This window comes from Monodon monoceros, unplaced genomic scaffold (genome assembly GCF_005190385.1).
Source record: "Monodon monoceros isolate NGI ecotype Baffin Bay Population unplaced genomic scaffold, NGI_Narwhal_1 Super_Scaffold_20, whole genome shotgun sequence".
Lineage (NCBI taxonomy): Eukaryota > Metazoa > Chordata > Mammalia > Artiodactyla > Monodontidae > Monodon > Monodon monoceros.
This window is the reverse complement of record NW_021703777.1, coordinates 70,666,918-70,694,283: the sequence shown is the minus strand read 5'-3', so window position 1 is coordinate 70,694,283 and position 27,366 is coordinate 70,666,918. Positions and strand designations below refer to the sequence as shown.

The window sequence follows — 27,366 nt, the reverse complement described above, 5'->3', positions numbered from 1 at the left end:
GGATGGGACAGTTTCTTCTTCCAGCCAACAGAAAGAAACAAACCCTGCCGACACCGTGATGTTGGGCATTGAGCCTCCAGAACTGTGTGGCAACACATTTCTTTTGTTTAGGTCACTGAGTTTATGGTACTTTGTTTCTGCAGCTCTAGCAAACTAACATGATTCCCATCCTTTAATGAAAGGAGGCTAGAGTCATGTGGCTGAGATGGAATGACTCTGGGATTTTCTTATCATTTTGTCTGGATCATTGATTACAGAATTACTTTTAAACTGCTGTGGGCTTTAAGAATTGAAGCCAAAGGTGTTTGTTTACTTAGGAGGACTATGTGTTATTGAGGACTTCAGAAGCTGAGTGTTTATTTTCCATATAAAAGGTTGTTCCAAAAATTTCTAGTATTATATATATACTTTTAGGAAATGTGTGTAAGGGCTGGATGCTTTGAAGTCTTAGTAATTATATTATGATTATTTAATCTGCTAAAAGTAGAAATATTGGCTGGTAATTTGCCTTCATTTTTCTTCCTGGAAATCTAGCATTTCAAATTTTTTAGCAGCATGAGTATTTTTTGGACTCAGTGCAAATAATTTGCAGCTGCAATGTTTCCGTATCATGCATGGTCAAGGGTCTGGGAACCTGAGGAACAAATAGAGCACCACAAACCAGTTTTTAAAAAATATCCTGAGAACACTTTGTTTTTTGAGGGTTATGGCTAGTGAGCATAAATCTCACAAGAACTCCCAAGATTTCCTTCACGATTGAAAAGATAAAGCCCATCTTTCCAGTTATATTTTGAAAAAAATGGAAGAAAGTACAAATTAAAAGGCTTTGGTATCCCTGAAACTGTTTAGTCTACAGTGGAGATAAACAGACAGTCCTCTCATTGATGCATATTTAAAACCTCAAAATTTAGTGTTAAAAGTAATAATGTTTCCATGTTTTATGGTTTTCGACTCCTAAGCACTTGTTAGAACTTGTGATAGTGTAAATTATGACTGTGATAGCGGAGTATTAATTTACTCCCCGGGGAGCATGGCATGTTCAAGATTTCCTAAAAACAGATTTTTACTGTATACCTTATATACTATACTTATAATTTCCTTATTTTAATTTGTTGTCTGGGTATGTTCACTAGGAAGTTCATGTCTGTCCCCACCCACTTCTATTTGCCCCGCACCTTCTGGTTATTTGAGGAGACTCCCAGATATTACATCATTTCATCCATGAATATTTGTTTGTCTCTTTAAAAGATAACGAATTGCTTAAAAACATAACCGCAATACCACTTTCACACCTAAAGAACTGACAACAGTTCCTTAATATCAACAAATATCCAGTGTTCAGATTTCCCTGATTGTCTCCAAAATGGTTTTTTAATCTTGGTTTGTTTGAATCAATTTCCAAACAATGTTCACACATTCACTTGGTTCTCACATGTCTCTTAAGTTTCTTTTAATCTGTAAACTCCCCCAATCTTTTTTCCCTTAGCAGATTGTTAAAAAAACAAAGCGGTTTCTCGTAGAGTTTCTTGAATTTTGGATTTTGATGATTGCTTCTTTGTGATGTCATTTAACATGTATTGTTGCCGCCTGTATATCCTGAATACAGGCAATTTTATCTAGAGGTTTGGCTTGATGGTTTGATCTGATTTAGGTCTTTTTTTCAGGAATACATGAATAATGTCTGTTTGTTTCTCTTTTTGTGTGTGTGATCTTAGTAATCATTGATGAGCATTGCCTAGACTCATTTAGGGGTTTGAAAAAAAATTATGACTAACATTTCTTCATCATTTAACAGCTGGAATATTACACTTTCCATTTTATACCAAGTGTTATATTTCTAGAGGTACACAAGGTTCCTTGATACACCTTAGGCTTTTTGAGTGTTTATGTGATCTCAGTTGATCCTTAAAATAATCATGAGAAGTGTTTGTGGTGAAGTATCACTATCCTCATTTTACAGAGAAGTTAAATCACTTGTCTAAAGTTCAATGGCAGCTGGAATATTTAGAACCTGGTCTCCTGGTTCCTAGTCCATGCTCATTCAAAGCTGGCTCACTCGTGAGGCACAGAGACCATAAAGTTCCATTTGGAAAGGAAGAAATAATTCCATGGTTATAAAATGCTCAGAGTGTGCAGAGTGTACTCAACTTTGCTCATCATTCAGCACACAAGAAGATAGAATGTGTATCTTGAGAAAGCCTAAAGAATACAAGACAGGCTGATCCCAGAGTCCCTAGCTGCCTTCCTTTCTGCTGCCCTCCTGTTAGGGAATAACATCCTTTTCTTTTGTGAACTTGGCTATCAGGAGAGAATTGGATCTGGTTATCTATCATATGCACAGGTAATAAAACTATGGCCCCTCTCTAAAATAAGAATATTAAGTTGATCTCTCATTGTAGTTTTGATTTATATTTCCCCAATTAGTGATGTTGAGTACCTTTTCATATACATGTTGGCCATTTGTATGTCTTCTTTGGAGAAACTTCTGTTAAGGTATTTTGCCCATTTTTAAATAAGGCTGTTTGTTTTTTTGTTTTTGCTAGTATTGAATTATAGAAAGGAGTTTTAAAATGTATTTTGGATATTAAGCTTTCATCAGATATATGGTTTGAAGATATTTTCTCTCATTCCACAGGTTGCCTTTTTGACTTTGTTGTTTCCTTTGCTGTGCAGAAGCTTTATAGTTTGATGTAATCCCATTTGCCTATTTTTGTTTTTGTTGTCTGTCCTTTTGTTGTCAGGTCCAAGAAATCATTGCCAAAGTCAATGTCAAGAAGTTTATTCCCTATGTTTTCTCCTAGGAGTTTTGTGCATTCAGGTCTTACATTTAAGTCTTTAATCCATTTTGGGTTGTTTTTTGTGTGCAGTGTAAGAAAAGGGTCCAGGTTTATTCTTTTGCACGTGGATATCCAGTTTTCTCAGCACTATTTACTGAAGAGACTATCCTTTCCCCATTGAGTATTCTTAGCACTTTTGTTACAGATCGGTTTGCTTTATATGTATGGGTTTATTTCTGGGCTCTCTATTCTGTTCCTTTGGTCTATGTCTGTTTTGATGCCAGTACCATACTATTTTGATTATTGTAACTTTGTAAAAAAATGATATATGGTATACTTAAAATTTTTCTAAGAGGGTAGATCTTATGTTAGGATCTAGATAGATAGATAGATAGATAAATGAATAAGGTGGGAGGAAACTTATGGAGGTGATGGATATGCTTATGGCATTGATTATGGTGATGGTTTCATGGATGTATATATTTCTAAATACCTAGAATTATATACATTAAATATATATAGCTTTTTGTAATGTGCCATAATATTTCAATGAAGTGGTTTAGAAAAAGTATATTGAGCCAGCATGTGTACTACAAATACTTATAGCACAAATTATGTTTGGTGGTGAGAGATAAAGGAAGGAGGACATGAAGGAAATCTTAGATAATTTATATATATATATATATATATATATATATAAAATATATTTTTCTCCTTTTTTTTCACTTTCTTTTTATTGATGTATAGTGGATGTACAATATCATATAATAAGTTACAGGTGTACAATATAGTGATTTACAGTTTTTGTTTTTGTTTTTGTCAATCCCAAACTTCCTGCTTTATCTCTTTGAGGATATTGTTTTTCTTTTATATTCTGGACCCAGTGGTTCCAGTAGTTCTAATTCATGCATATGTATTGTTTGGCTCATTGTCTTTCTTTAGTAATTCTTGGGGGTCTCATTATTTAGGCTTCTGAATGAGTGTGTGTGTAATTACACTTTTTAATTTTGTAGAGCTGGAGTAATAAATACTCTACCAAACTGGAAGTAATTTGTTTAAAGAAAAAAAGATTCCCTTCAATTCCTCTTTAATTGTATAAGAAGCATTCACTAGGTTAAACTGTCTGAAGAAAAGCTTGGTAGACATCAATTCAAATTGCTTTTCCTCTCAGAACTCTTCTTTTATGAGGAATTTTTCATTTTTACTCCTCCCTATGGGTAGGTTGAATCCCTAAAGTGATTTGGATATAGTAGTACTCACAGAATACAAACAAGAGAGTCAAAAGAAAAGGTGTTTTTAAGTAACAAGTGCTACATGTAGCTTAATTTCATTAATTACATTTTCAATCTCCTTTTTTCTCTCTTCTCCTCTTGGGACCCCTATAATGTGAACGTCGGTACGCTTGATGTTAGCCTAAACATCCCTTAAGCTATTCTCGTTGTTTTTTTTTTTTTTTTTGCGGTATGTGGGCCTCTCACTGTTGTGGCCTCTCCCGTTGCGGAGCACAGGCTCCAGACGCACAGGCTCAGCGGCCATGGCTCACGGGCCCAGCCGCTCCGCGGCACGTGGGATCCTCCCGGACAGGGGCACGAACCCGCGACCCCTGCGTCGGCAGGCAGACTCTCAACCACTGCGCCACCAGGGAAGCCCTATTCTCATTTTTTAAATTTGTTTTTCTTTTTGCTCTTCTGATTGGGTGGTTTCCATTACTCTATCTTCCAGATCTCTTATGTGCTCTTCTGTATCACCTAGTCTACTGTTTAGTTTTCTGTAGTGTGTTTTTCATTTCAGTTTTTGTATTCTTCAGTTCTGACAGGTTCTTTTTTATTTTCTAGCTCCTAGTTAAAATTTTCACTGTGTTCATCTGTTTTTTCCCTAGTTCAGTTAGCATTCTTATTACTAATGATTTGAATTCTTTACCTGGTAAATTGTTTGATTCTGTTTCATTAGTTGTTTTTTTTCACGGGTTTTCTCTTGCTCTTTCAATTGAGGCAAATTCCTCCATCTTCTCATTTTGCCTAACTTTCTCTCTCTCAGTGAAATTAGGTGCAACAGTTACCTATGCCGGTCTTAAAGGGGTGTCCTTAGGTGAGAACATCCTTATACAGTGTGTGTGTGCCCAGGGTCTTTGGTGGGAGAGCTGGATTTGGTGTGAACACAAGTCACATCTTTCCTCAGGATGTGCTGGCAGCTATCACCTTGGTAGGAGCTGGGGCTGGAGAAGGAGTGGCTAGGGCCAGATCCAGGTGTGAGGTGGGTCTTCCCCTTGGTTAGTGGCTGTCACCACTCTATAGAGGCAGGGGCAGGTCCCATGTTGCCGGAGCAGAAGCCCTGAGGGTTGGCCTCAGCTGGCTCAGTTCCCTTTAAGTGTGTGCTCTTTCCCCTCCCAGCATCAGCACCCTTGCCACAGAGGGGAGCAGTGCTGGAGCAAGAGGGGCTGGCGGGGTGTTTGGTGAAGGTCAGCATGTGAACTGTGTTGGACTGGCTGCCGTTAGAGATCCAGACTGCCTCTGATGTGCTACCTGTGCCATAGCCAGTAATGGCTGCCCCCTCCCTAATCAGTTGCCACTTAGGGTCAATTTATGAGGGGAGCATGTTAAAGAAAATAATACAGCAAGGAGGTATAGTGAGCATTTATATAGATGCTTTAACAATATAGCCTCAAAATATACAAAGTAACAATGGCATAATGGTGGGGATAAATAGATATATCAACATATGTTGCAAGAGATTTTAACATGCCCCCCTCATAAATTGACAAATAAATCAGACAAACACAAACTAGAGACATAGAAGAACTGAGTAATGTAATAAAAAAGCTTGAACTATTTTATATACATAGATGTATGTATGTATGTATTTATGTGTGTGTTTGTGTCTATGTGTGTCTGTGTGATTATACTGGGCACCTGGATAATCCAGGGCAATATCCCCATGTCAAGATTTTTAAGTTAATCACATCTGCAAAGCCCCTTTTGCCATATGTACTGGGTTGAATTGTGTCTCCCAAAAGATACACACATACACAGACACACATAAGCACAGAACACAACTCAACACTGAAGCAACTGAGAATACAAATGATCACACAGATTATTTACAAAATGTTCTCTCATGGAAAATTTACTAGACCATAAAGGAAGCCTCAGTAAATTCCAGGGAATCAATATCATGTGGGCTACATTCACTGACCATAATTGATTGACGTTAGAAGTTTTAACAAAGGAAATAAGTGTGGTTTACATAATCTTAAATGTCAGGTTTTATATTAATAAACAGTCATGGGGCTAAAAAGGAGATCATGAAGGGAATTATGAAGTTGTACAACTCAAACAACAATAAAGCCTCATATGTCATATTTGCTAAGGTATGGTTAACACAGTCCTTTGATAGAAATGTATAGTTTCAAGTAAATTTAACAGGACACAGAGAGTTTGAAAATGATTAAACATTCAATTCAGGAAGTTGAAAATGTAACAGAGAAAATCCAAAAAAATAAACGGAAAGAAACAAGGAAGGAGGAATTAATAACAATAAAAGAGAAATTAATAAAATAAAGAATTAAAAACAAAAATATCAACAAAACTAGAAGTCTGAGCAAGGAAAAGAAAAAACAAAATGAAAACAGAAACATGCAATGAAAAAGAATAATAGGGCTTCCCTGGTGGTGCAGTGGTTGGGAGTCCGCCTGCCGATGCAGGGGACGCGGGTTCATGCCCCGGTTCGGGAAGATCCCACATGCCGTGGAGCGGCTAGGCCCGTGAGCCATGGCCGCTGAGCCTGCGCATCCGGAGCCTGTGCTCCACAACGGGAGAGGCCACAACAATGAGAGGCCCGTGTACCCAAAAAAAAAAAAAAAAAAAAAGAATAATAACTACAAATGTAACGTATTTTAAATCAAAAGCAATGTTATGAACAACTATATAAGAATTTACCTGATAACTTATAAGAAGTCATTAACTATTTGGAAAAATATAAAGTGTCCAAATTAGAAGAATTGAATAGGTCGATAAGCAGTAGAGACGTTAAAATGGTGGCAAAGGACCTCCCTCCCACCGAAACTTTGTAGCCCCCTTCTGTTTGAAGGGAATTTCTACTAAATTTTCAAGGAAAAACTCTTAGAAATTTTATTCCAGAAAAGAAGCACTATCAGCTTATTTGATGAGATTGGTGCAATCTTGATTCCAATATCAGATAATGGCAATAAAAGAAAATTATAAGCCAATTTCAGTTGTTAATGCATGTTTCAATATTATAAATTAAATATTAGCCAATCAAACATTTGATTATTAAACAATAATTCATTATTCAGATCAGGTTTATCCCAGTAATCCCAGATCTCAACATAAGAAAATATAACCAGAGAATTTACCATAATAACAGACAATAAAGAAAAAGAAAATAATATGACTTTTTAAATTGATGCAGAAAAAGTATTTGATAAATGTAAACACCTATTTGTTAGATAAATTAAATAATATGCATAGAAATATGTTAAAAGCTAGAGGGGCTATACTAGAACTATATATTCTAGGATCTAGGACAAGCTTAGAGTTTTGTTAATGACTTGGTCCCATCACTTAATTCACTGTACTTTTATTGAAGTTGCTCTTCCATCCCCAGAAGGCCGTTAAAGAGGACAGCAAGAATTTTGCTGAAGTATAAAATGACTGGGCAGAAAATAGTCAAAGCAGGGGATGAGTTTTAGCTGCAGCTTTTCAAATAGCCTAGGGCAGAGTGGAATGAGCACTAGGAAAATCAATACGAAAATGTTTATAAGCCAAGACATAGACCATTAGTTGCCTGGACAAGTTTACTCATTCATCCCCTAAACAGTAAATCCCTATAACTTAACTTTTGCTCTTATAAAAATAGTGGAACTTCTGGAGAAAAGATAAAACTATTTCAGTAGGAAAAAGATCCTACTTCTCAGCCACAAGCACAGTTAACACTTTGGTCTACGGCCAAGTATATATACCGTGGAAGAGAAAAAAATAATCCATAACTATAATGGACCACCAGCCTGTTTTGTTAACCAAAGACTTAACATGACTTAATATGGCTTTGAACTTTCTGAGTTCAGCAGGTGTTTAAAGAAGAATTTTTCTCTCATGAGGTTTTCAGAGCCCCCCATCACATGTTTAGGAGCTTCTTCCTTGTAGTTCTCTTGTGGTAAGTGACGCACTCTCCTCTTACTCTCTCCTCAGTTGCTAGCAGTCTAGCAGGCCATTATGCAAAGTGGGTTCTGTTGGATAGGACATAATATAAACCTCCACAAGGTCTCTCTTTTGTCATGACCCATATCTGGTGCACTGGAATCCTTGATGTACCCTTGGACTTGATAAGCTGTACAGTGGAGGCAGACCCCACAGTCCTTGGATTCATTCATCAACAGCTAATCACCTTACCTTTAGCTCTTTATATTTGTCAGGTGGGAGTCAGACTCCAGTCTACTGGGTTTCCCATACTGCATACATACTAAGCTCTTTCAGTAGTACCCGTGAAGGTCCTCTAACTAGCTTTCAGGTGAGAATGAGCACAGCAAACCTCTCCGTTAGGGGCAATTTATTAACAGTTCTTACCTGAGAAATCATCTTCAAGAATTTTCTTCCCATTGAAAGAATCAAGCATTTAATCGCCTTCTCCTATATGAACTATACCTCAGGGCAGTCAAACAGTTCATGAGGGTGTTTCTCTCTATAAAATTATCATAGCCAATCGACAAAGAAGGAATAATAGGATGCAAATATCACCTTTTTGTGAACCCTCAGTGATATAGTTGATCTAGGAAATGATCATTTACAGCTGTTACCCCCACAAAAAGAGAAACTACTAGACATTATACGCTTCTTGATAGAAGTATATACCACCATCTCTAAAGCATTCTTGCCAAAATTTTTCCTTGAAACAGATCAAGCCTGTAGACTTAACTAGCAGCTTACAGGAATTACAGGGGACAGACAAACATGTTAAAAGACACCATGGGGAAGCAGTCATTAAAATCCGGAGTGTGGAAAGCTTTATTGGATAAGTGATCTTATTTTTTTTAAATAAATAAATTTCAAAGGGGGAAATGTGGGCATGGAAAAATCTTAAGAAATTTAAGAAACACGGTCAAATGCAATATGTGATTCTTATTTGAGTCCTGATTTAAACTAAACACTTTAAAATGTACAAGACAGTCATGGACATTTGAATACCAACTGCTTATTTGACGATTATTAAGGAATTTTGGTTCATATTTTAGATGTGGTAGTGAATGACACCATGGCTGTGTTTGAAAAAAAAAAAACGGCCCTTATATTTAAAGGTATAAAATGAAGTAATTATGTATAAATTGATACCGATGTTTGAGGTTTGCTTCAAAATAATGCTGAGAAACTTGAACCCAAGCAGTTTCTTCCAGAGCCTAATGATGAAGTTATTCTGTAAAGAAATAAATGTGAAAAAATAAGGGATTTGTTAGGGAAGAGTAACTGCCCAGTTTTGTTGGTCTCTAGGGGCATGTAGGGATAGTCAGAGATAAACTTAGAAAGGCAGGTTAGGGTCAAAGCTTGGAGGCCTTGGAAATAGGCTAAGGAACTTTAAAGGAAATCATTATTTCAATATGTAGGGCACCATAATGTTCTGTACCAAAATTTGTTTTAAGATTTAGTGCTAATTTGGACTCTCCTGGTGGTGCAGTGGTTAAGAATCCGTCCGCCAATGCAGGGGGCACCAGTTCGAGCCCTGGTCTGGGAAGATCCCACATGTTGCAGAGCAACTAAGCCCATGCGCCACCATTACTGAGCCTGTGCTCTAGAGCCTGCGAGCCACAACTACTGAGCCTGTGTGCCACAACTACTGAAGCCCGCGTGGCTAGAGCCCATGCTCCGCAACAAGAGAAGCCACCACAATGAGAAGCACGTGCACCGCACCGAAGAGTAGCCCCTGCTCGTCAAAACTAGAGAAAGCCCGTGCTCAGCAACAAAGACCCAATGCAGCCAAAAATAAATAAATAAATAAATTTATATATATAAAAAAAAGATTTAGTGTTAATTTAAGTGCTTGTCACCATGGTTTGTCAAAATATTGGAAGCTCCCTTTGATGGAAGATGAGTTTTGAAAACATTAGATCTATGGAAGTTGAACAATGGATTTTGATGACATATTCTTTTCTTAATGGTGATAGGAGCTCTTTTTAAAATAATTTAATTTTATAACCTAGATTATAAATTTTTAGTCTTGAAGGCCTAGGAGAACCAGAGTTAAAAGAATACACTTGTTCTGTGTCCTCTAGAGAAGGATTGAACCCACCAAGTTTCCTAGTGTTATGATTACAATTAAGAATTAAATTCTCTGTGGTCTTTTTTATTTTGTTTTTACCTCAATTTAGTGTTTTTTGAATCCATAATATTATATATTATTTCTAGAAATATTTCCCTCTACAGTACAATGCTGATTTGTGACTTTGTTTTGCAATATGTTTTTTTAAATTGGACTTTTGTGGAAAATCACCTGAATGATAATTTATTATAAGCAGAATAAATTTTATGGCATGTGAAAATTATTTCAAAAGTCATTTCTTCTTGTAGGTGGCCTCCGTTTCAGTTTTCTTGGCCCATACAAAACAACTAATGTGAAAGATAGGCTCTCTGTGATTGCATGCTTCCTGCCTTTAGAGTAATGAAGATTTTGGAAAGACATCATCAAAGCAGAAATAGAAAGCTTGTTGCCTCTTTTGAATTAACAATATTTTATTATATTTATCATAAACTCTAGTTTCCTAACTCAAGTAATATGAAATGCATACAGAGTTTGTGTTATCTACAGATTTAAATTTAATCATTTGGTTTCAAGTTTCAGATTTGATGGAATCTATCAAGTTTTACAAGGCATGTCTAGCAGAGCACAGTTTTATGATTCACAAGTGTCTTAGCTGGGGTTTCTACAAGGAGAGTATGGGAAAGGAATTCTTGTTCCAGTGGTTTTTTTGTTTGTTTGTTTTTTTAGGAAAGCACTTTCAGGTGAAGGAAATTGAGGAAAATAGGATAGGACAGGAAAAAAAACAAAAACAAAAACCTGAGCCAGAATATGGATCTGATTCTACAGGAAACTGTGGAGGACAAATTGTACAACCAAGTCATTTCCTCCTGATGAGAGTCAGGGCAGTGGTCTTCTTCCCTTGGGAGGGGTGGGCGGTCATAGCCTTCTAGGTGAGGCTGCTCCTGTTTGTGTGAGGGCAAGTCACTAGAAATGGGAGCAGCTGTGAGCTGTTATCAACCAATGCTCACAGTAGCTGGGGAAAAGGGGGACACCCCTGTTTACATGACGTGGATGGGTACCAACAACATCCTTTACAGTTTACCCTTCGAACTCAGATACACTTACATTCAGGCACAGCCTCTCGAGAATTCTGATTGGAAAGCCTTACAAGAAGGTTACTGGGATAAAATCCAGCTGCTGCTGCCGCAGTTTGTCCTGAGGCCATGTGTAATATTCATTACCTCCTGCCTCCACTCCCAGTTCTAAATTCCTCTCCCCATTGATGAGCATTTCTGCCAACGTGTGGTTTGCCTGGTGGGGGTGACCCAGGCTCTATCCTTAATTTGTGAGTTGTGAGCCTCTTGGTCACTCTGTCTTTATCAGGTCATGGTTGCTATACTTTCCCATTTACAGTAACGACTGGGAATGAAAGTCACCTGGCTATCCAGAGTGAGTCCTTGGTGATGCTGGATGGGAAGTGTGGCCAGGAAAGGAAAGGCAAAGTGCTATCTGGAATACAGGGTCAAGCATGGGTAGCATGGGTAGCCCTTTCCAGAGTGTAAAAGTCTTGGTTTGTCTCACTGAAAGATTATTCCATATTGGGGGCACACTGTAGTTCTCTGCTACTGGCAAGTTAGACATTCAGCAGTGGCAATAGCTAGACTAGCATTGGTGAGAAGGATTCCAGGCCCATGTGAAGGTCCATTTCTTCCACCATGGCCATTCTAGTTCATAGCTATACTATTCAATTGCCAGAGAAGCTAAAGACCGAGGCTGGGCGACTGAATCATCCTGTCCACTTGAGTGCTGGATGCCTCTTCTGAAGTCTGTTCTCCTAGTAGACATTAACATGTGATACAAAGGTCCTCCTTTGTCTTCCTTGAACAGCTTTTTAGATGTACTGTTTTCTTAGTGGTTGCTTTAGGTATCACAAGGAACGTGTGTAACTGCAATAACAATCTACTGAAAAAATACTACTTCAAGTGGAGTATAGGAACCTTATTTCCATTTAAATCCCTTAACTCTCCCCATTTAAAAATTTATTTCCTTTACACACATCAAGCACCCCCTGGGGTGGTGTTATAGTTGCTGCTTCAACCACCAGACATGATTAAAAATCCATGAGAAGAAGGATAGTGTATTATGTTTACCCCCTCCCTGCTTTTTTTTTTTTTTAACCTACTGCATTGTTATTTCTACCTTTCTGAAGTCATTTTCTTTCTGTTTGAAGGATTTCTTTAAGGCATTCTTTAAGGGTAAGTCTACTGGGAACAGATTCTCTTAGTTTTCCTTCATCTGAGAATGTCTTTTTTTCCCTTCATACCTGAAGGATATTTTTGTGAAGTATAGAATTTAGGGCTGACAGTTTTTTTTCTTTCAACACTTGAAAAATATGCTAAATTTAATATAATATAAACCAAGATTTCTAGGGCTAAAGTTTAATTATATGATTGCCACCTAAATAGCCTGTTTTGATTGGAAAAAGAAAAGGGAGGGTATAATTTCACTCTTGTTATATTATTAGAAATATTTCTTTTTGACTGAGGGAAAATACACATGAAAGCTTTTTTTTTTTTTTTTTTGCCTGCTTTCTAGGTAGTTGCTTCTTTCTTTTTCTTATGAAGCATGCAGAAAGAAGAAGCATCTGTTCTGAGAGCAAAGAAGATGAAAACATAAATTAAAAATTCAGTCCCAGTGAGCCGCCTTCTGTATCTGAGTCAGAGAGAAGAGAGCCAGTTACACAAAAAATCATCTGTGGGGAAGCATAAGGAGTTTGGAATCAGCCACATCTGCCTTTGAATCCTCTCTGCCATTTACTAGGTGCATGATCTTGGTGAGTTATTTAACCTCTCTTGGTCTTAGTTCCTTGACTAAAATTGAAATAGTAACACTTACTCTTTGGGTCATTGTGGGATTAAGACAGACGAGATGTATAGACCTGTAGGCTTCTCAGTAAGATTCTTTCAGTTGTCTTCCTCTTTCCTCCTTTAATATTGAGGAAATTTAAGGTTAAGGAAAGACCACCAGAAAAGGTGTTTGACTGCCTCTTGGGAAACATGGTGAACTGGCAAAGTTAATATTTCATGGGAAAGGTATTATTTGAATTACTTATTTCTTTAAAAGTTGTGATGTTAAATTATCTTTGAAATTTATAGAGTTACTATTATTTTAATTTCTTTGGTTATTTTAATAAAGGTAAGTGTAACTGGATTTTATCAGTATGCATATTATCAGGAGAGAAAAATCATGAAGTAACTTGAACAGGGAAGATTTAATGTAAAGAATCACTAACTCTAATAAGAGATTGGAGCAATGCCTCTTTCACTGGTGAGAAGTAAAGAGAACTCTAAAGAATACAGTATAACGGGTATAAGGAGCAGTCCTTACCCATAGGGCTGAGAAGATCACCCAAGGAAGAGTTCCCACTCCTCCGCCCCTCTCTACACTCCAGGATTGAGATCTGGAACCTACTGCAGAAGGCACAGTCCTCACTGGATGTCAGAAAAGTCCCTGTGATGCTACCCTGGGGGAGTTTGTTGGAAATCTGCTCTCAGGAAGCTGCCTTTCTCTAGTGCTCCAGGGAAAGTTGTTCGTGAGGAGGTATCTCACCTGAAGCAATGCTACAAAACTGCCCAAAGGTGGTATCACTCTTCTCCTGACCACTCTGCAGGAACCTGGCTCTGGAGAAGCTGGGCACACCATAGGAACCTGGTGCTGGAAGCTGCCTGAGCTGTAGGACCTGGGCACTAGGCACGTGCTGCAGAAGTCTGCGCAGAAGTGAGCACATGAGAAGCAGGAGGCAAAACCCTTTCCCCCTGTAATGTCCCTCCAGCAATCTCTACTGATAAAGTGTGACATGGTACAGTTGACAGTGGAAAATATTTAAAGGGCCCATTTTCACAGAGCAGGGAAATAGAAAGAATTTGGACCTGAGAGGCAATAATTTATGACAGGCATATAAGGGGTAAAGAATTCATGATTGGAAATCTCTGTTAGGTCTTGATAAAAGTGATTGTCTTAAACTTATACAATGTATTGGCTTAATTATTCAAACCCCTGATATCAATGTATCAGTGCCTCCTGGTGATAGCATATTGAAATTGCATTTCAAATCTTTGTGCCTATTAGAAGCAGCTTTTATAATCGAAATTTTAGAACAGGCTATGAGATTGTAGCAAACATTTCTCTACATCCATAGTTCCTAAATTACAAATTACACTTTAAAAAAACTTTCTAGTTAGATGAACTTATCCTGCATACGAGATATTATATAAATTTGAATATGGTTTGATTTGATCCTGAAAGATTTATTTAAGTACCAGGGTCAGGAGTTCAAATGCTAGCTAATCCAACTGCTCAGGTAATCCAGATTAAGACCCTTACAATGGGCCAGTACCAAAAAGATGTCCAGGTTGGTTTCCGACTTGTAAAATTGGTTAGATACATGGTTGTAGAGTAAGTTCCTAATTCTAGTAACTGAGTGACTGCTGAGCACGTGAAAGGGTCAGCAGGACTGATGAGTATTACTAACAGGATATTAAAAGAAAATGCAGTGTATAATTTTTTCACTTCAATTTGTATAAATATAGATTTTTATGCATATTTAATTTATATTTACCTTCTCCATGATATTTGGAATTTTTTTTTTTTTTTTTTTTTTTTGCGGTACGTGGGCCTCTCACTGTTATGGCCTCTCCCGTTGCGGAGCGCAGGCTCAGCGGCCGTGGCTCACGGGCCTAGCCGCTCCGCGGCATGTGGGATCTTTCTGGACTGGGGCACGAACCCGTGTCCCCTGCATCGGCAGGCGGACTCTTAACCACTGCACCACCAGGGAAGCCCGATATTTGGAATTTTTGACAACACGTTTCTTTTGTAAATTTTCCTCTCCTTTGTTTCACATGACCCTATTTATTTTCCTTTTCTAGGCTCTTTTCTTTTGGAGCATCATCTTAAGTGTCAATATTCCTTAGAGTTCCATCCTTGATGCTCTGTCTCATTCTATATATTCTTTCCAGGGTAGCAGTTTAACATCACACTTAAAAATAGAGAACTTCAAGTTAGAGAAATCTTGGCTATTAGCTCTGCCACTTTCTGCTTTGTGATCTTGGGCAACTTAATATTTTCAGTCTCAATTTCTTCATCTGTAAAAATGAACTACCCTCTCTTACCTTTCAGAATTGTTGAGATTTTGAAATGAGAAATTATGTAAAGCCCTTACATTAGTGCTTGACTCATAGAAGATGGTGAATAAATAGTACTTATGATTATTTTGTCAATTTCAAATAATATGCTTATGATTCTAGATCTTCAACTAACGCTTCTCTATTGAACCCCAAATCTCTATATGTACAAACTATTTCAGTGGTTTTAGTGCCAATTTGTGGTCCGTTGTAAGTCAGTGATGAGGATTATGTTGGAAAAAGAGGAACTGAAAAAAATAAGGACATTTTGGGACTTCCTTGGTGGTCCAGTGGTTAAGAATCCACCTTCCAGTGCAGGGGATGCAGTTCTATCTCTGGTCAGGAAAGATCCCACATGCCACAGGGCAACTAAGCCTGCGCGCCACAACTACTGAGCCTGTGCACTCTGGAGCCTGTGCGCCACGACTAGAGAGAAGCCTGCGTGCTGCAACCAGAGAAGCCTATGCACCGCAACTAGAGAAGCCTGTGTGCCACAATGAAGATCCCGTGTGCCGCAGCTAAGACCCGTCTCAGCCAAATAAATTAATCAATTTAAAAGAAGGACATTTCAGTGCAGTTTTAAAATGAAGTCAAGTTTACTTAATTTAATAAATTGCCTTTTATATTAAGATTCACTCCGTTTTTGGTGTTGAAATATCCTTTTATAAAAATGAAATATTGATATCAGTGGATAGATTTTTTTTAAAACGTATCCTGACTTAGCAAAATGAAAAATTGGCAGTCTTAAATTGGTCCCTCATGTTTATTTGGAAATTTTGCTGGTATGTGAAATCTGGAAGCTTAGGAACCTCTGATCTGTTGGACAGTTTTACTTGAATAAACCATAAGCTCCTCAGACTCGACACTGTGAAAAGTATATTTGTTGCTTCCTTCTTCCCCAAACACAAAACTCATTTTTATTATGTATCATAAAGTACGTCATAACTGTCCATCCCAGTTGGTTGTCAGAATATGTGAGTTATCCTCAAACTCCCCGTGGAGCTGTTACCCTTACATTCAGTTGATCACCAAATCCTTTAGACTCTCTCTTGAAATTTCTTGATTCATACCCAATGCCGCTGTTGTAATTTCTTGTTGGAATTATTTTCTTTCTACCTCCAGACTCTCTTCATTTTAATTCATTCTATCCTGAGCCGCCAGAATGATCTTTTACTTCCTTGCCTAAAATCCCCCAAGGTCTTCCTGTCTCCTTTGGGGTTAAACTTTCATATAGCCAAATATTCCCTCCCTTCCCATCTGCTCCTTCTCCCTCACATGGATCCCTCAGTGAGCCTGCCATAATTAGCTGCTTGCTTCTCTGTTGCCTTGCAATCTTTGAACATCCAGTTCCAACTGCTGGTAAATATCCTTCTCTCCTCATCTAGAAAGTTCCACTTTGTCCTTCAAGATTCGGTGTGAGTTTCTACCATCCTAAGCCTTCCCAACCACCCCCATCTGAGTCTTGCAGCTCTTTTCTTTGTCCCCAAATCTTTGTTACAGCACTCTACCACAGTGGGATGCAATTTTGGGGGTACATAACTCGGTTTTATTCCCATCTGTGAGAAGCTGATGGTGGTAATCACGCCTTCCACCTCAGGACTTAGTACAAACCCTGATACGTTATAGGTGCTCAGCAACTACTGGCTGCATGACTATAAGCTTAACATCATCCAGTTAATGATTCTGATAGACCATCTTTCTGTTCCTAGGAACTCTGCAGATCAAAGTGTTAAGAGAAAAATGATAGAAGGCCATAGTCATTGTATTTCTATTATAAACTCCCTACTCAGGAAATCAAGACAGATGTATAAAAACTGTGTTTAATGTGTTGGCACTTTTTTTATACTATTTATTTTCATTATTGAATAAAAGTGTGTGGCTGAGGTATGAGTGGGAGCTGGGCAGAGGGAATAGGATGCATATTATTTAGCATGGCTACACATTCCTAGGCTCCTTCTCTGCTCTGCAACCAGGATTTGTTTGTAAATATGAAATGTGCCCTCTCCTTTTAGGTACTTAGGTATGTCTTCTATGCTGTGTGTAGTGATAACCAGAAGTATAAATTTTTTTTTTTTTTTTTTGCGGTACGCGGGCCTCTCACTGTTGTGGCATCTCCCATTGCGGTGCACAGGCTCCGGACGCGCAGGCCCAGCGGCCACGGCTCACGTGCCCAGCCGCTCCGTGGCATGTGGGGTCCTCCCGGACCGGGGCACGAACCCGTGTCCCCTGAATCGGCAGGCGGACTCTCAACCACTGCGCCACCAGGGAAGCCCCAGAAGTATAAATTTAAAAAAAAGATTATCAAGTAAGATCATCTTATCAAACAGCTTGTCTTCTTGAGGAAAATTCCTAAAATCTGAAGTCATCCATTATTTTCTTAAATGATGATCCTTGTTGTGAATTACAACTCGAAATTCAGAAAGAACCCAGAGCGGTATCCATTGCTTATCCATAACTATGCCTTTCACCTCAGTCATGCTATCCAGAAGGGCATATCAGAGAAAATAAACTCCCTCACCCACTTGGAGAGGGCAGTTGAGCTTGATGAAATGCTTCTATTATTTAAGCCTGATCAGAAGCTTAACTTTCTTTATAATCTTGAGCATCATATATGTTCTTGATGGTATGAAAATGCTCTGATACTGTTTCAGTTTGGATGCGTAGGTCTGCAATTAATAAACACCCAACGATCATTTGAGACATTTTTCTTCTCTTATATTAAAAAGAGTCTGGAGGAGGCAGGACATCTAGTTCATCAGTGCAGTGATGTCATCAAAGACCCAATTTCTTTGACCCTTTCTGTTATTAAGCACATTTAATTTTTTTCCTCCTTTATTGCATCACGGTGGCAAGATGGCTGCTGAAGTTCTAAGCATCATTATGACATACCATTATCCCAAATAGGAAGGAATCAAAAGGAGACATTAAAGTAATTATTGGTAAGACTAACCCGTGATTCAGTCCTTGGGGCTGGGCACACTGTCAACCCAAACACAGTGGGCTTCTGTTAGCAAGAAAGAAGGGAGAAGATGGGTAGGCAACTAACATTGTCTACTTCCTACTCCTTCCCTTTTAACTTTGTGAAATATGACAGTGTCACAAAGGCTTCACTTTGGAGTGTTACTTCTACTATGTCTGTAACCAGAGCAATCTTCTGTCTTCTCCTTTCTTTCCTCTTCACTCCACAACCTATAACAAGTCGTACTATATATTTTACTGCTATGTGTTAGGTTAAAAGACACTAACTTAACAATGTTAACATTTTTCCCAAGAAAGTTGAGCGATTCCCCCAAATAATTCAGGATTAATGGAAAATGAATAACCATGGACAGTAAGTGAATAAAAGCTGCTTAAAGCCACCAGAGAATGTTTTTAAAAATGGGGAAAAAATGTAATTTACAATTTAAACCAGTGAAAGATTCACATTGGACATTTTCATTTGGAAAAAAAGAAAAAATCACCTGTTAATCATGTTTAATGACATTTCTAGAGATTGAAAATAATGGACGAGGAAATGTTCATTTTTATTTCTTAAATTTGAGGAATCTATCGAGTCATGTACTGCAGAGAGAAAATGTATTACCTTGTGGCTTTCTTTAATAGTGTAAACTACCATTTACCTTATGCCTTCTCTCTGACCCAGTTGGAATTATCACAATGGCTGCACATATATTCAAAAAGACATGGAACTCAATGGAGAAGAATTAATCTTCCTACAGTAGAACACTTTAAAAAAGATGAGTGGAAAAAGCCAGCACAGAGGGGAAAGACAAGTGTCTCAAACACCCAAACATGGAGCAGATCCTGCACTTTGCAGGGGCCATAGCCAGACTTTGTAACAGGAGAGGAAGTCATCTGGAAAATGGCATTTCTCACACACCAGCTGTAAGTCAATCTCCCGGGTAAGAGTATCAAATTAAACTACCTTTGCAAGTCTCTCATTTCTATGAATGTAATAAGATTCCAGCAACAGAATCATTCTTTTGTTCAGTGGTTTCCCACCTGCGGCTCACATCCTGCTAAAGTCATCTTCTTCTCGAAAGTCTTGCCCATCAAGTTTCATATGCTTAGTCCCAAATGTCTCTTTTGTGGAAGAACTAGATTAATATTATCAGAAGTCACCCTGATGTGCAGCCATAAGAAATAAAACTGAGTCGTGATCATTAAAATGTAGGTCATTTAACAGCTGGGAAGGACAGTGTGAGAGCTCTTGAGGAAGTTAAGAAATGGGAGGAAAGAAAGAACTAAATAAAAATACAAAAATGGCAAAAAAGCAATGAAGATTTTCAGAAAATAAGGGAGTAAAAAGTAACTGTGTTACACACAAGACAACAGCAAGGTAAGAAAAAAGAATTGTACTGGTTGGGAAAGTGTGGATTACAGTTCTGACTTCACTAATTATTCCCGCAATTTTGAACAAGACACTTAATTTTTACTTTTTAAAAATAGGTTTATTAAAACATCATTTATGGGTTTCCCTGGTGGCGCAGTGGTTGAGAGTCTGCCTGCCGACGCAGGGGACACGGGTTCGTGCCCTGGCCTGGGAAGATCCCACATGCCGTGGAGCGGCTGGGCCCATGAGCCATGGCCGCTGAGCCTGCGCGTCAGGGGCCTGTTCTCCACAACGGGAGAGGCCACAACAGTGAGAGGCCCGCGTGCCGCAAAAACAAACAAAAAACCACATCATTTACATTTCATACCATTCACTCATTTAAAGTATACAATTCAATGCTTTATAGTATATTCACAGAATTATACAGTTGTCACAATCTAACTTGAGAACATTTCATTATCCCCAAAGAAACCTAATACCCATTAGCAGTCACTGTTTATTCACTCTGCCCCCAAACCTGGCAACCACTAAGCTACTTTCTGTCTCTGTAGATTTGCCTATTCTGGACATTTCATATAAATTTCACTTAATGTAATGTTTTCAAGGTTCATCCCTGGAACAGCATGTATCAGTACTTCATTCCTTTTTATTGCCAAATAAGATTCCATTATGTGGATATACCACATTTTATTCATCCATTTAGCAGTTGGTAAATATTTGAGCTTTTCTGTCTTTTTAGCTATTATGGATAATGCTGCTATTAGCATTTGTATAAAAGCTTTTGTAAACCACTTAATCTTTCTATGACCTTATCTGTAAAGCAAAACTAAGAGTTGCTTTATGTTTCCACATTTGAAGAAATCTTCATTTTAGGTTTCTAATTGATTTATGACATAGGTATTGAAGAATAGAACATAGATACAACATAGATGCAGCTGTTACTCCTAGTAAAACAATTAGCAGTAGCATATACTACTTCCCCCTTTCAGTTGATAAATAGATGAGAGTTCTTCAAATATTTGTTAATTAACAGACCATTTAATTTTCTTTTGTATTCATTTAGCCATCCATCCACTTACTCATCAAATATTTATCAAATGCTTATGAGTGCCCATAATGTTCTATTTCCACAAGATACATAGTGGTGGATAAGAGAGAACTTACACATAAGGAATTTATATTCTGGTAGAGAAGAGAGGACATGTATGCACATCCATAAAATACATGGTGAAAATGAAAATGACATTTATTGAGACTCAGATATAGCCTCAGTGGGTTCAGAGTACAATTCTTTGCCTACCATGATATTTCAACAAATTCTTTGTTGTTGAAATGAAACTCTTTGTTGAAATTATCTAGGAAAGACTTACGTATATATAGAAAATGGAAAGCGTTCAAGGAGGAGGTACTTGCTGTTGAAAGATACTGTTGTTGTATATGTTACAACAGTGTATAATAATTGCCAAAGAGATCTGGAAGTGGTGTTAGAAGCAAGTTACAGAAGCTCAAAACTTGTGCCTTATGCAGCCATGTGACTATACTTTGGCACAAAACAAATCACCCTATAGTGCTATCCAGTTTGTTTGAATATACCCTGCATTTCAACATCTTTTTGAAATAACCGTTGGCCTTTTCTTTTACGTCATTCTGGATTTCTGATAAAAAGCCTTATAAAGGATGTAACATCTAAAATTGTAACATAATAAAGGAAATTCATTTTGTTAACTCATTAGGTATCATAATCCAGTCAGTATTTACGAATACTCCCAGTAGTTAGTGTCATGGAATGTTGCTGGTTACCATATTTCCTCTTCTCAGAACTCATGACAACATTTGATACACTGAGAAAGTTTTGCTAATTTGGTTAATTTATGAAAAAATTATATATATGAATACAAAGTTTATTGATTTCACATTGACCTGAAATAATCTTGGACATCATAGCTTACAAATGGATTCATTCCAATCATAACTATTTGCCATCTGTTTCCTTTCCTGAGAAGCAATAAAAGAATGTATTAATTTGTAATCAGAATGTGATGAGACACTACATCCATGAATATTAGAATCTATCAAGAGGTTCCTTTTGGTATAGTACCAATTAATCAGTCACTGCTTTATGTCCCAGGAGAATGAGCTATAGGACCTACATAAAGGCTCCTTTGCCCTCTGGCATCAGATTGGATTTCGCCAATGAAAGTCACCAGAGATTGGAGAGCAGGAAAATGATGAGGGATATTCTTTCCTTTATTATCTTCCTCAGGCTGAGGGATTGCCACTGGATGTGTTCCTCTATCAAAGTCCACAGTTGGCGTCTACAGCTTTAGGCCTCAAAGGGTCATGGTAACCATTTGCTCCGTTATCAGACCTAGTGGAGCTACTGTTGCTGATCCCAGGGTCCCTTCACCATTTTTGGTTTCTCTTTCTTGATTCTGTCCATAATTTCATAAATGGATTGTTCATTAACTCACTTCACTCACTTTTTTTTTTTGAGTGTTTCTGATACTTGCCAAGACCTTGAAGATAAACTTCCTTTCCTATTTCCTTAGCAACTACTCTCTCTTGAGAAAAATTGTTCAGAACTTGTAAATAACGCCAAAAGGTGAACAGAATGTCCTTTTATCATCATATGGGGTCATTGTTTTACAGGTCCACGAAGGATTATCTAAGGAAATGTACTTTGTTCAGCTCACAATTTATTATGACTTAGTGAAGTTACATGCATAGTTAACTTATGCATTTTGCCCTATAGTGATATAAATAAGGTCTGTCCACATTTTCTCTTCTGTAAAAAGATAACTCCAAAGGCTTCAGTTTTTTGCTTTCCAGGATATTAATCATTTTGCACTTACTGAGCAATCTTATCCTTACATTTCCATATTAAATTACTTATAAATAAATCAGCTATTCAAATCACTTTTGGTCTTAATATCTTATGAGTTACCTCTTTGTTTAGTGAAGGCCATCTTTGATACATGTTCATTTTATATTTGCATGAGAGTCCTGATTTTATCTTTTTGAAAATTCTACTTTAGCATCTCTTTGGACTATCTCTCCTGTCTTATCCCCACATCTTCAATCTGCCCTTACCTATTGGTTCTTTCCTATGTTCATTTAAAGCATATTCAAATCTCTCCTTTCGTTAAAAAACAAAACAAACCCTGGAAGTTTCCTCTGTTTGCATTTATACTTTACACTTCTTGAAACAGTTGCCTATGTACACACACATTTGTCATTTCTTCAACTCACTTCGACTTCTCTTTCTATTGACATGATTTCTTCCTCCGATTCTAATGAAACTGCTCATATCAATGTAAATAAAGGCCTCCTTATTCAATCGAGTAAACACTTTAAGTTCTGAAGTTATTCGAGTTCACCATAGCACTTGACAATGACGTCTCTTTTCTTGAAATATTCTTTTAGCTCCCATGGTATCCTGCATTCTTGATTTTCTTCTTTCTGGTTGTAATTCTAAGTCTTTTGACTCTCTTTGAGTGGTTGTGCTTCAAGGGTTCTCAGCTGAACCTTTTGTTTTTCTTCTTGTTCTTCATATACTCTGACATGATCTTGTTCTCTTTCATGACTTCAGTTACCATTTAGTTCCATGGCACAAGCCTAGCTTTATCTCCAAAGCACCAGATCTGCCTATCCCACTTCTGTTGAACATCTCAGATGTCCCAGTACATCTCAGACTCCCTATAGTATCAAAAGAACAAAATGCTTTCACTGTCTCATTTGCTGCATGCTCTGTGCTTTCTATGTTAGGGAAGAGTGCCACCGTGACATGGTTGCTCAAGGCAGAAACAGACAATTTTCTTAAATTCTTCTTCCTCACCTCTTGTATACAATTAAACTCTAAATTGAGACAATTCTACCTTTTAAACATTTCTCAAGTCTATTCTTATCTGTATCCTAACTCCTACTTTTTGGGTCAGGCCGCAATCATTCAACTGCCTCCAAATTAGCCTTCCTGCCTCTATATTTGCCTGTTCCATGCCATTTATATAAAATGCAAATCGAATCTCTCTCACTTTGAACCCTCAAATAGCTCCTGTTTTCTTTGGATAAGTCCAATGTCTTTATCATGGTATATAAAACCCTGCATCCTCTGACCCTGACTTCTGCCGCAGCCTCATTTCTTGTATTTCGTTCACCACCTCTTTGCTCTAGTCATAGTAGGTGGGGATAAAAGCCAAGCGGAGCCCAAGCATTGAACTACATCGAAATAGGCTTGCTCTGTGTGCTCTGCAGAATAAATAAAAATTTGCAAATTTTGGTCGATGATTTATTTGTGCTCATATAATAATAGTTTTGTGGGAGAGAGAGTCCTTTGTAGGCTACTTGGCTGTCCTTTATGTCTTGCTGAGTGTGCTAAGATTGTAAGGCCCTAACTGCTGTTTACTGGGGCCATTTTTCAGGACTGTTTATGCAGTTGGTAATCTTGAGAGATGAGGTGATATCTCCTTCTACACCCACACAAAGAGTAAGCTAGTTCACTCCTTTCTATAAATGTGGTGGATTCCCCAATCTCATCGTTTCTTAGCTGGGATGCACATACTCTGCATGTATAGCATCCATCTGGCCTCCTCCCCATCTCCTTGTGAGATCTGGGGGCAAGAAGAACCATTGTAAATGTACTGATGCTCCAGCTGTTTGCTGCGCCATGAGTAACAAAACCCTTTTTCTCTGACTCAGGAGTTTTGTCTCTTCTACCAGCATCCAGGAAAGAACAACAGACTAATTTATTAGCTTGTAAATCAAATCAAATCTTAGAACTGACCATTTTATGTTTTAAAGTAGTTCTTTTACTTCCAAGTAATTTTAAGAAATGTTGATAAAAATGCTGCTTTTTTTCTGAATAGGAAAATAAAACAGTGAATAGTCCAGGTCAATATTGGCATCTGGCCACAGTACTTGAAGGCAGTTTTAGATGGGATTCTCAATAGTGTTAGGTCAGCATTTGGTATCAACTTCTATATGATCATGGGACCTAAGACAATGTTAGGAATGTGAAGTCATGTTATTCTCAGGGGCATCTGAAGGATATTAAGTGATTCATTATTTGTTTTCTTTTAAAAATGTTAGCACTTAAAAAAAAAAAAAGCACAACATGACAGTTGTGAGTTAAGTTTTCTTTGGGGTCAAATGAGGACTATAGCCCAGAGACAGCCATTCAGATAGCTCCGAGGAACTGCTCCGAAGAGGTGTGGGGAAGGTCAGTATATACGTGATTTTAGTGAATGTGGATACATGCGGTCAGGCACACATTTTGGCAAAAGGTTGCTGCTAGTCATGAGGAGCCAGATGTCTCCATTAATGATTTTAGTGCTTTTCTAGGTATGAGAAGATGCAAGAAATTGGGCTCATAAAATCTTCTCCTGAAAATATCTATCTGACGGCCTGTTCTGCCAGTTTTTCCCAGAGCACGGAGAGCCTCATTCCTGATCTTCCCCTTGAACTCCTTTCAGGGTATGTTGAAGGTCAGCGACTACAGTGGCTAGTGACTTCATGCTTGTAGAACCAGATGGCGAGTGACAATTTTTAGTTGGAAGCACCTCTGACATATTAGCACAATCACAGGAACGTGGATCATCAAATCCTGGTTAGAGTACTTGAACGAATGGACGGACACTGACCTGAATGAGAAAGTCCAAAATCAAACTCATTCTTTCATTAATTTATTCTGAGGATAACAAGCACCTACTAATTTCCAGGTACTATTCTAGAAAGTATGGATATAGAAATAAGTGACAAGACCCTTGAATCCTTATAGAGATTACAGCTAATGGGAGAGACTGACATGCAAACATTTCTAATATAATGTAATAAGAATTTTGTTAATAATAATCATATAGCCATAGTAAAGTGCCAGTGTGCATGCTGCACATGCCCCAAACACAAAATGCCTTTATCCCACCATCCAGAAAAGAGCACTACTGTTAATAGCTTGGTAAATTTGGTAGATATCCTTATAGTCTAATATTTTACACCCCCTGAGAATACATGGATACTATATATACTCTCTATATGTAATTATTAAAATACATGATAAATGCTACTAAAACACATACTGTGCTATGAATTTATGAAACTATCTCCCAGAAACCTTTATCTATGATAGTTTATATATATAACTATATATACTAATATATATACTAGTTTATATATACTACTTTATATCCATATATACTTATTTATATCGCTTATAAACTAGTATACTCATTTATTTGTATATATAAACCATCATATATATTAGTTTATATAGTTTAGTGTATATAAACTAATATTATATATTTTTATATATAGTAATAGAATATACAGTGGAGAAAAGACAGCCTCTTCAATAAGTGGTGCTGGGAAAACTGGACAGCTACATGTAAAAGAATGAAATTAGAACACTCCCTAACACAATACACAAAAATAAACTCAAAATGGATTAGAGACCTAAATGTAAGACCAGACACTATAAAACTCTTAGAAGAAAACATAGGCAGAACACTCTATGACATAAAGCAAGATCCTTTTTGACCCACCTCCTAGAGAAATGGAAATAAAAACAAAAATAAACAAATGGGACCTAATGAAACTTCAAAGCTTTTGCACAGCAAAGGAAACCATAAACAAGACCAAAAGACAACCCTCAGAATGGGAGAAAATATTTGCAAATGAAGCAACTGACAAAGGATTAATCTCCAAAATTTACAAGCAGGTCATGCAGCTCAATAACAAAAAAACAAACAACCCAGTCCAAAAATGGGCAGAAGACCTAAATAGACATTTCTCCAAAGAAGATATACAGATTGCCAACCAGCACGTGAAAGAATGCTCAACATCATTAATCATTAGAGAAATGCAAATCAAAACTACAATGAGATATCATCTCACACCAGTCAGAATGGCCATCATCAAAAAATCTAGAAACAATAAATGCTGGAGAAGGTGTGGAGAAAAGGGAACAGTCTTGCACTGTTGGTGGGAATGTAAATTGATACAGCCACTATGGAGAACAGTATGGAGGTTGCTTAAAAAACTACAAATAGAACTACCATATGACCCAGCAGTCCCACTACTGGGCATATACCCTGAGAAAACCATAATTCAAAAAGAGTCATGCGGGGCTTCCCTGGTGGCGCAGTGGTTGAGCATCTGCCTGCCGATGCAGGGGACACGGGTTCGTGCCCCGGTCTGGGAAGATCCCACATGCCGCACAGCGGCTGAGCCCGTGAGCCATGGCCGCTGAGCCTGCGCGTCCGGAGCCTGTGCTCCGCAACAGGAGAGGCCACAACAGTGAGAGGCCCGCGTACCGCAAAAAAAAAAAAAGAGTCATGTACCAAATGTTCATTGCAGCTCTATTTACAATAGCCAGGACATGGAAGCAACCTAAGTGTCCATCAACAGATGAATGGATAAGGAAGATGTGGCACATACATACAATGGAATATTACTCAGCCATAAAAAGAACCGAAATTGAGTTATTTGTAGTGAGGTGGATGGACCTAGAGTCTATCATACAGAGTGAAGTAAGTCAGAAAGAGAAAAACAAATACCGTATGCTAACACATATATATGGAATCTAAGAAAAAAAAAAAAAAGCCATGAAGTACCTAGGGGTAAGACAGGAATAAAGACACAGACCTACTAGAGCATGGGCTTGAGGATATGGGGAGGGGGAAGGGTAAGCTGTGACAAAGTGAGAGAGTGGCATGGACATATATACACTACCAAACATAAAATAGATAGCTAGTGGGAAGCAGCCACACAGCACAGGAAGATCAGCTAGGTGGTTTGTGACCACCTAGAGGGGTGGGATAGGGAGGGTGGGAGGGAGGGA

General features: G+C 37.9%; 1 protein-coding gene across 6 annotated transcripts in view; it reads left to right on the top strand.

Moving 5' to 3' along the window:
- The window catches only part of GRXCR1 (glutaredoxin and cysteine rich domain containing 1), a 329,808-nt gene that overhangs the window by 54,899 nt on the left and 247,543 nt on the right, over positions 1–27,366 (top strand). For 4 of the 6 annotated variants that reach the window (XR_003795455.1, XR_003795454.1, XR_003795459.1 and 1 more), the window contains one exon: positions 12,618–12,855. The exons of 1 other annotated variant lie outside the window; for it this stretch is intronic. The gene's annotated coding sequence lies outside the window, so the exon portion shown is untranslated. Of the gene's footprint in view, positions 1–12,617; positions 12,856–18,845; positions 19,088–27,366 lie in introns of all 6 variants that reach the window. One more of the 6 variants, XR_003795457.1, reaches the window with a different exon arrangement.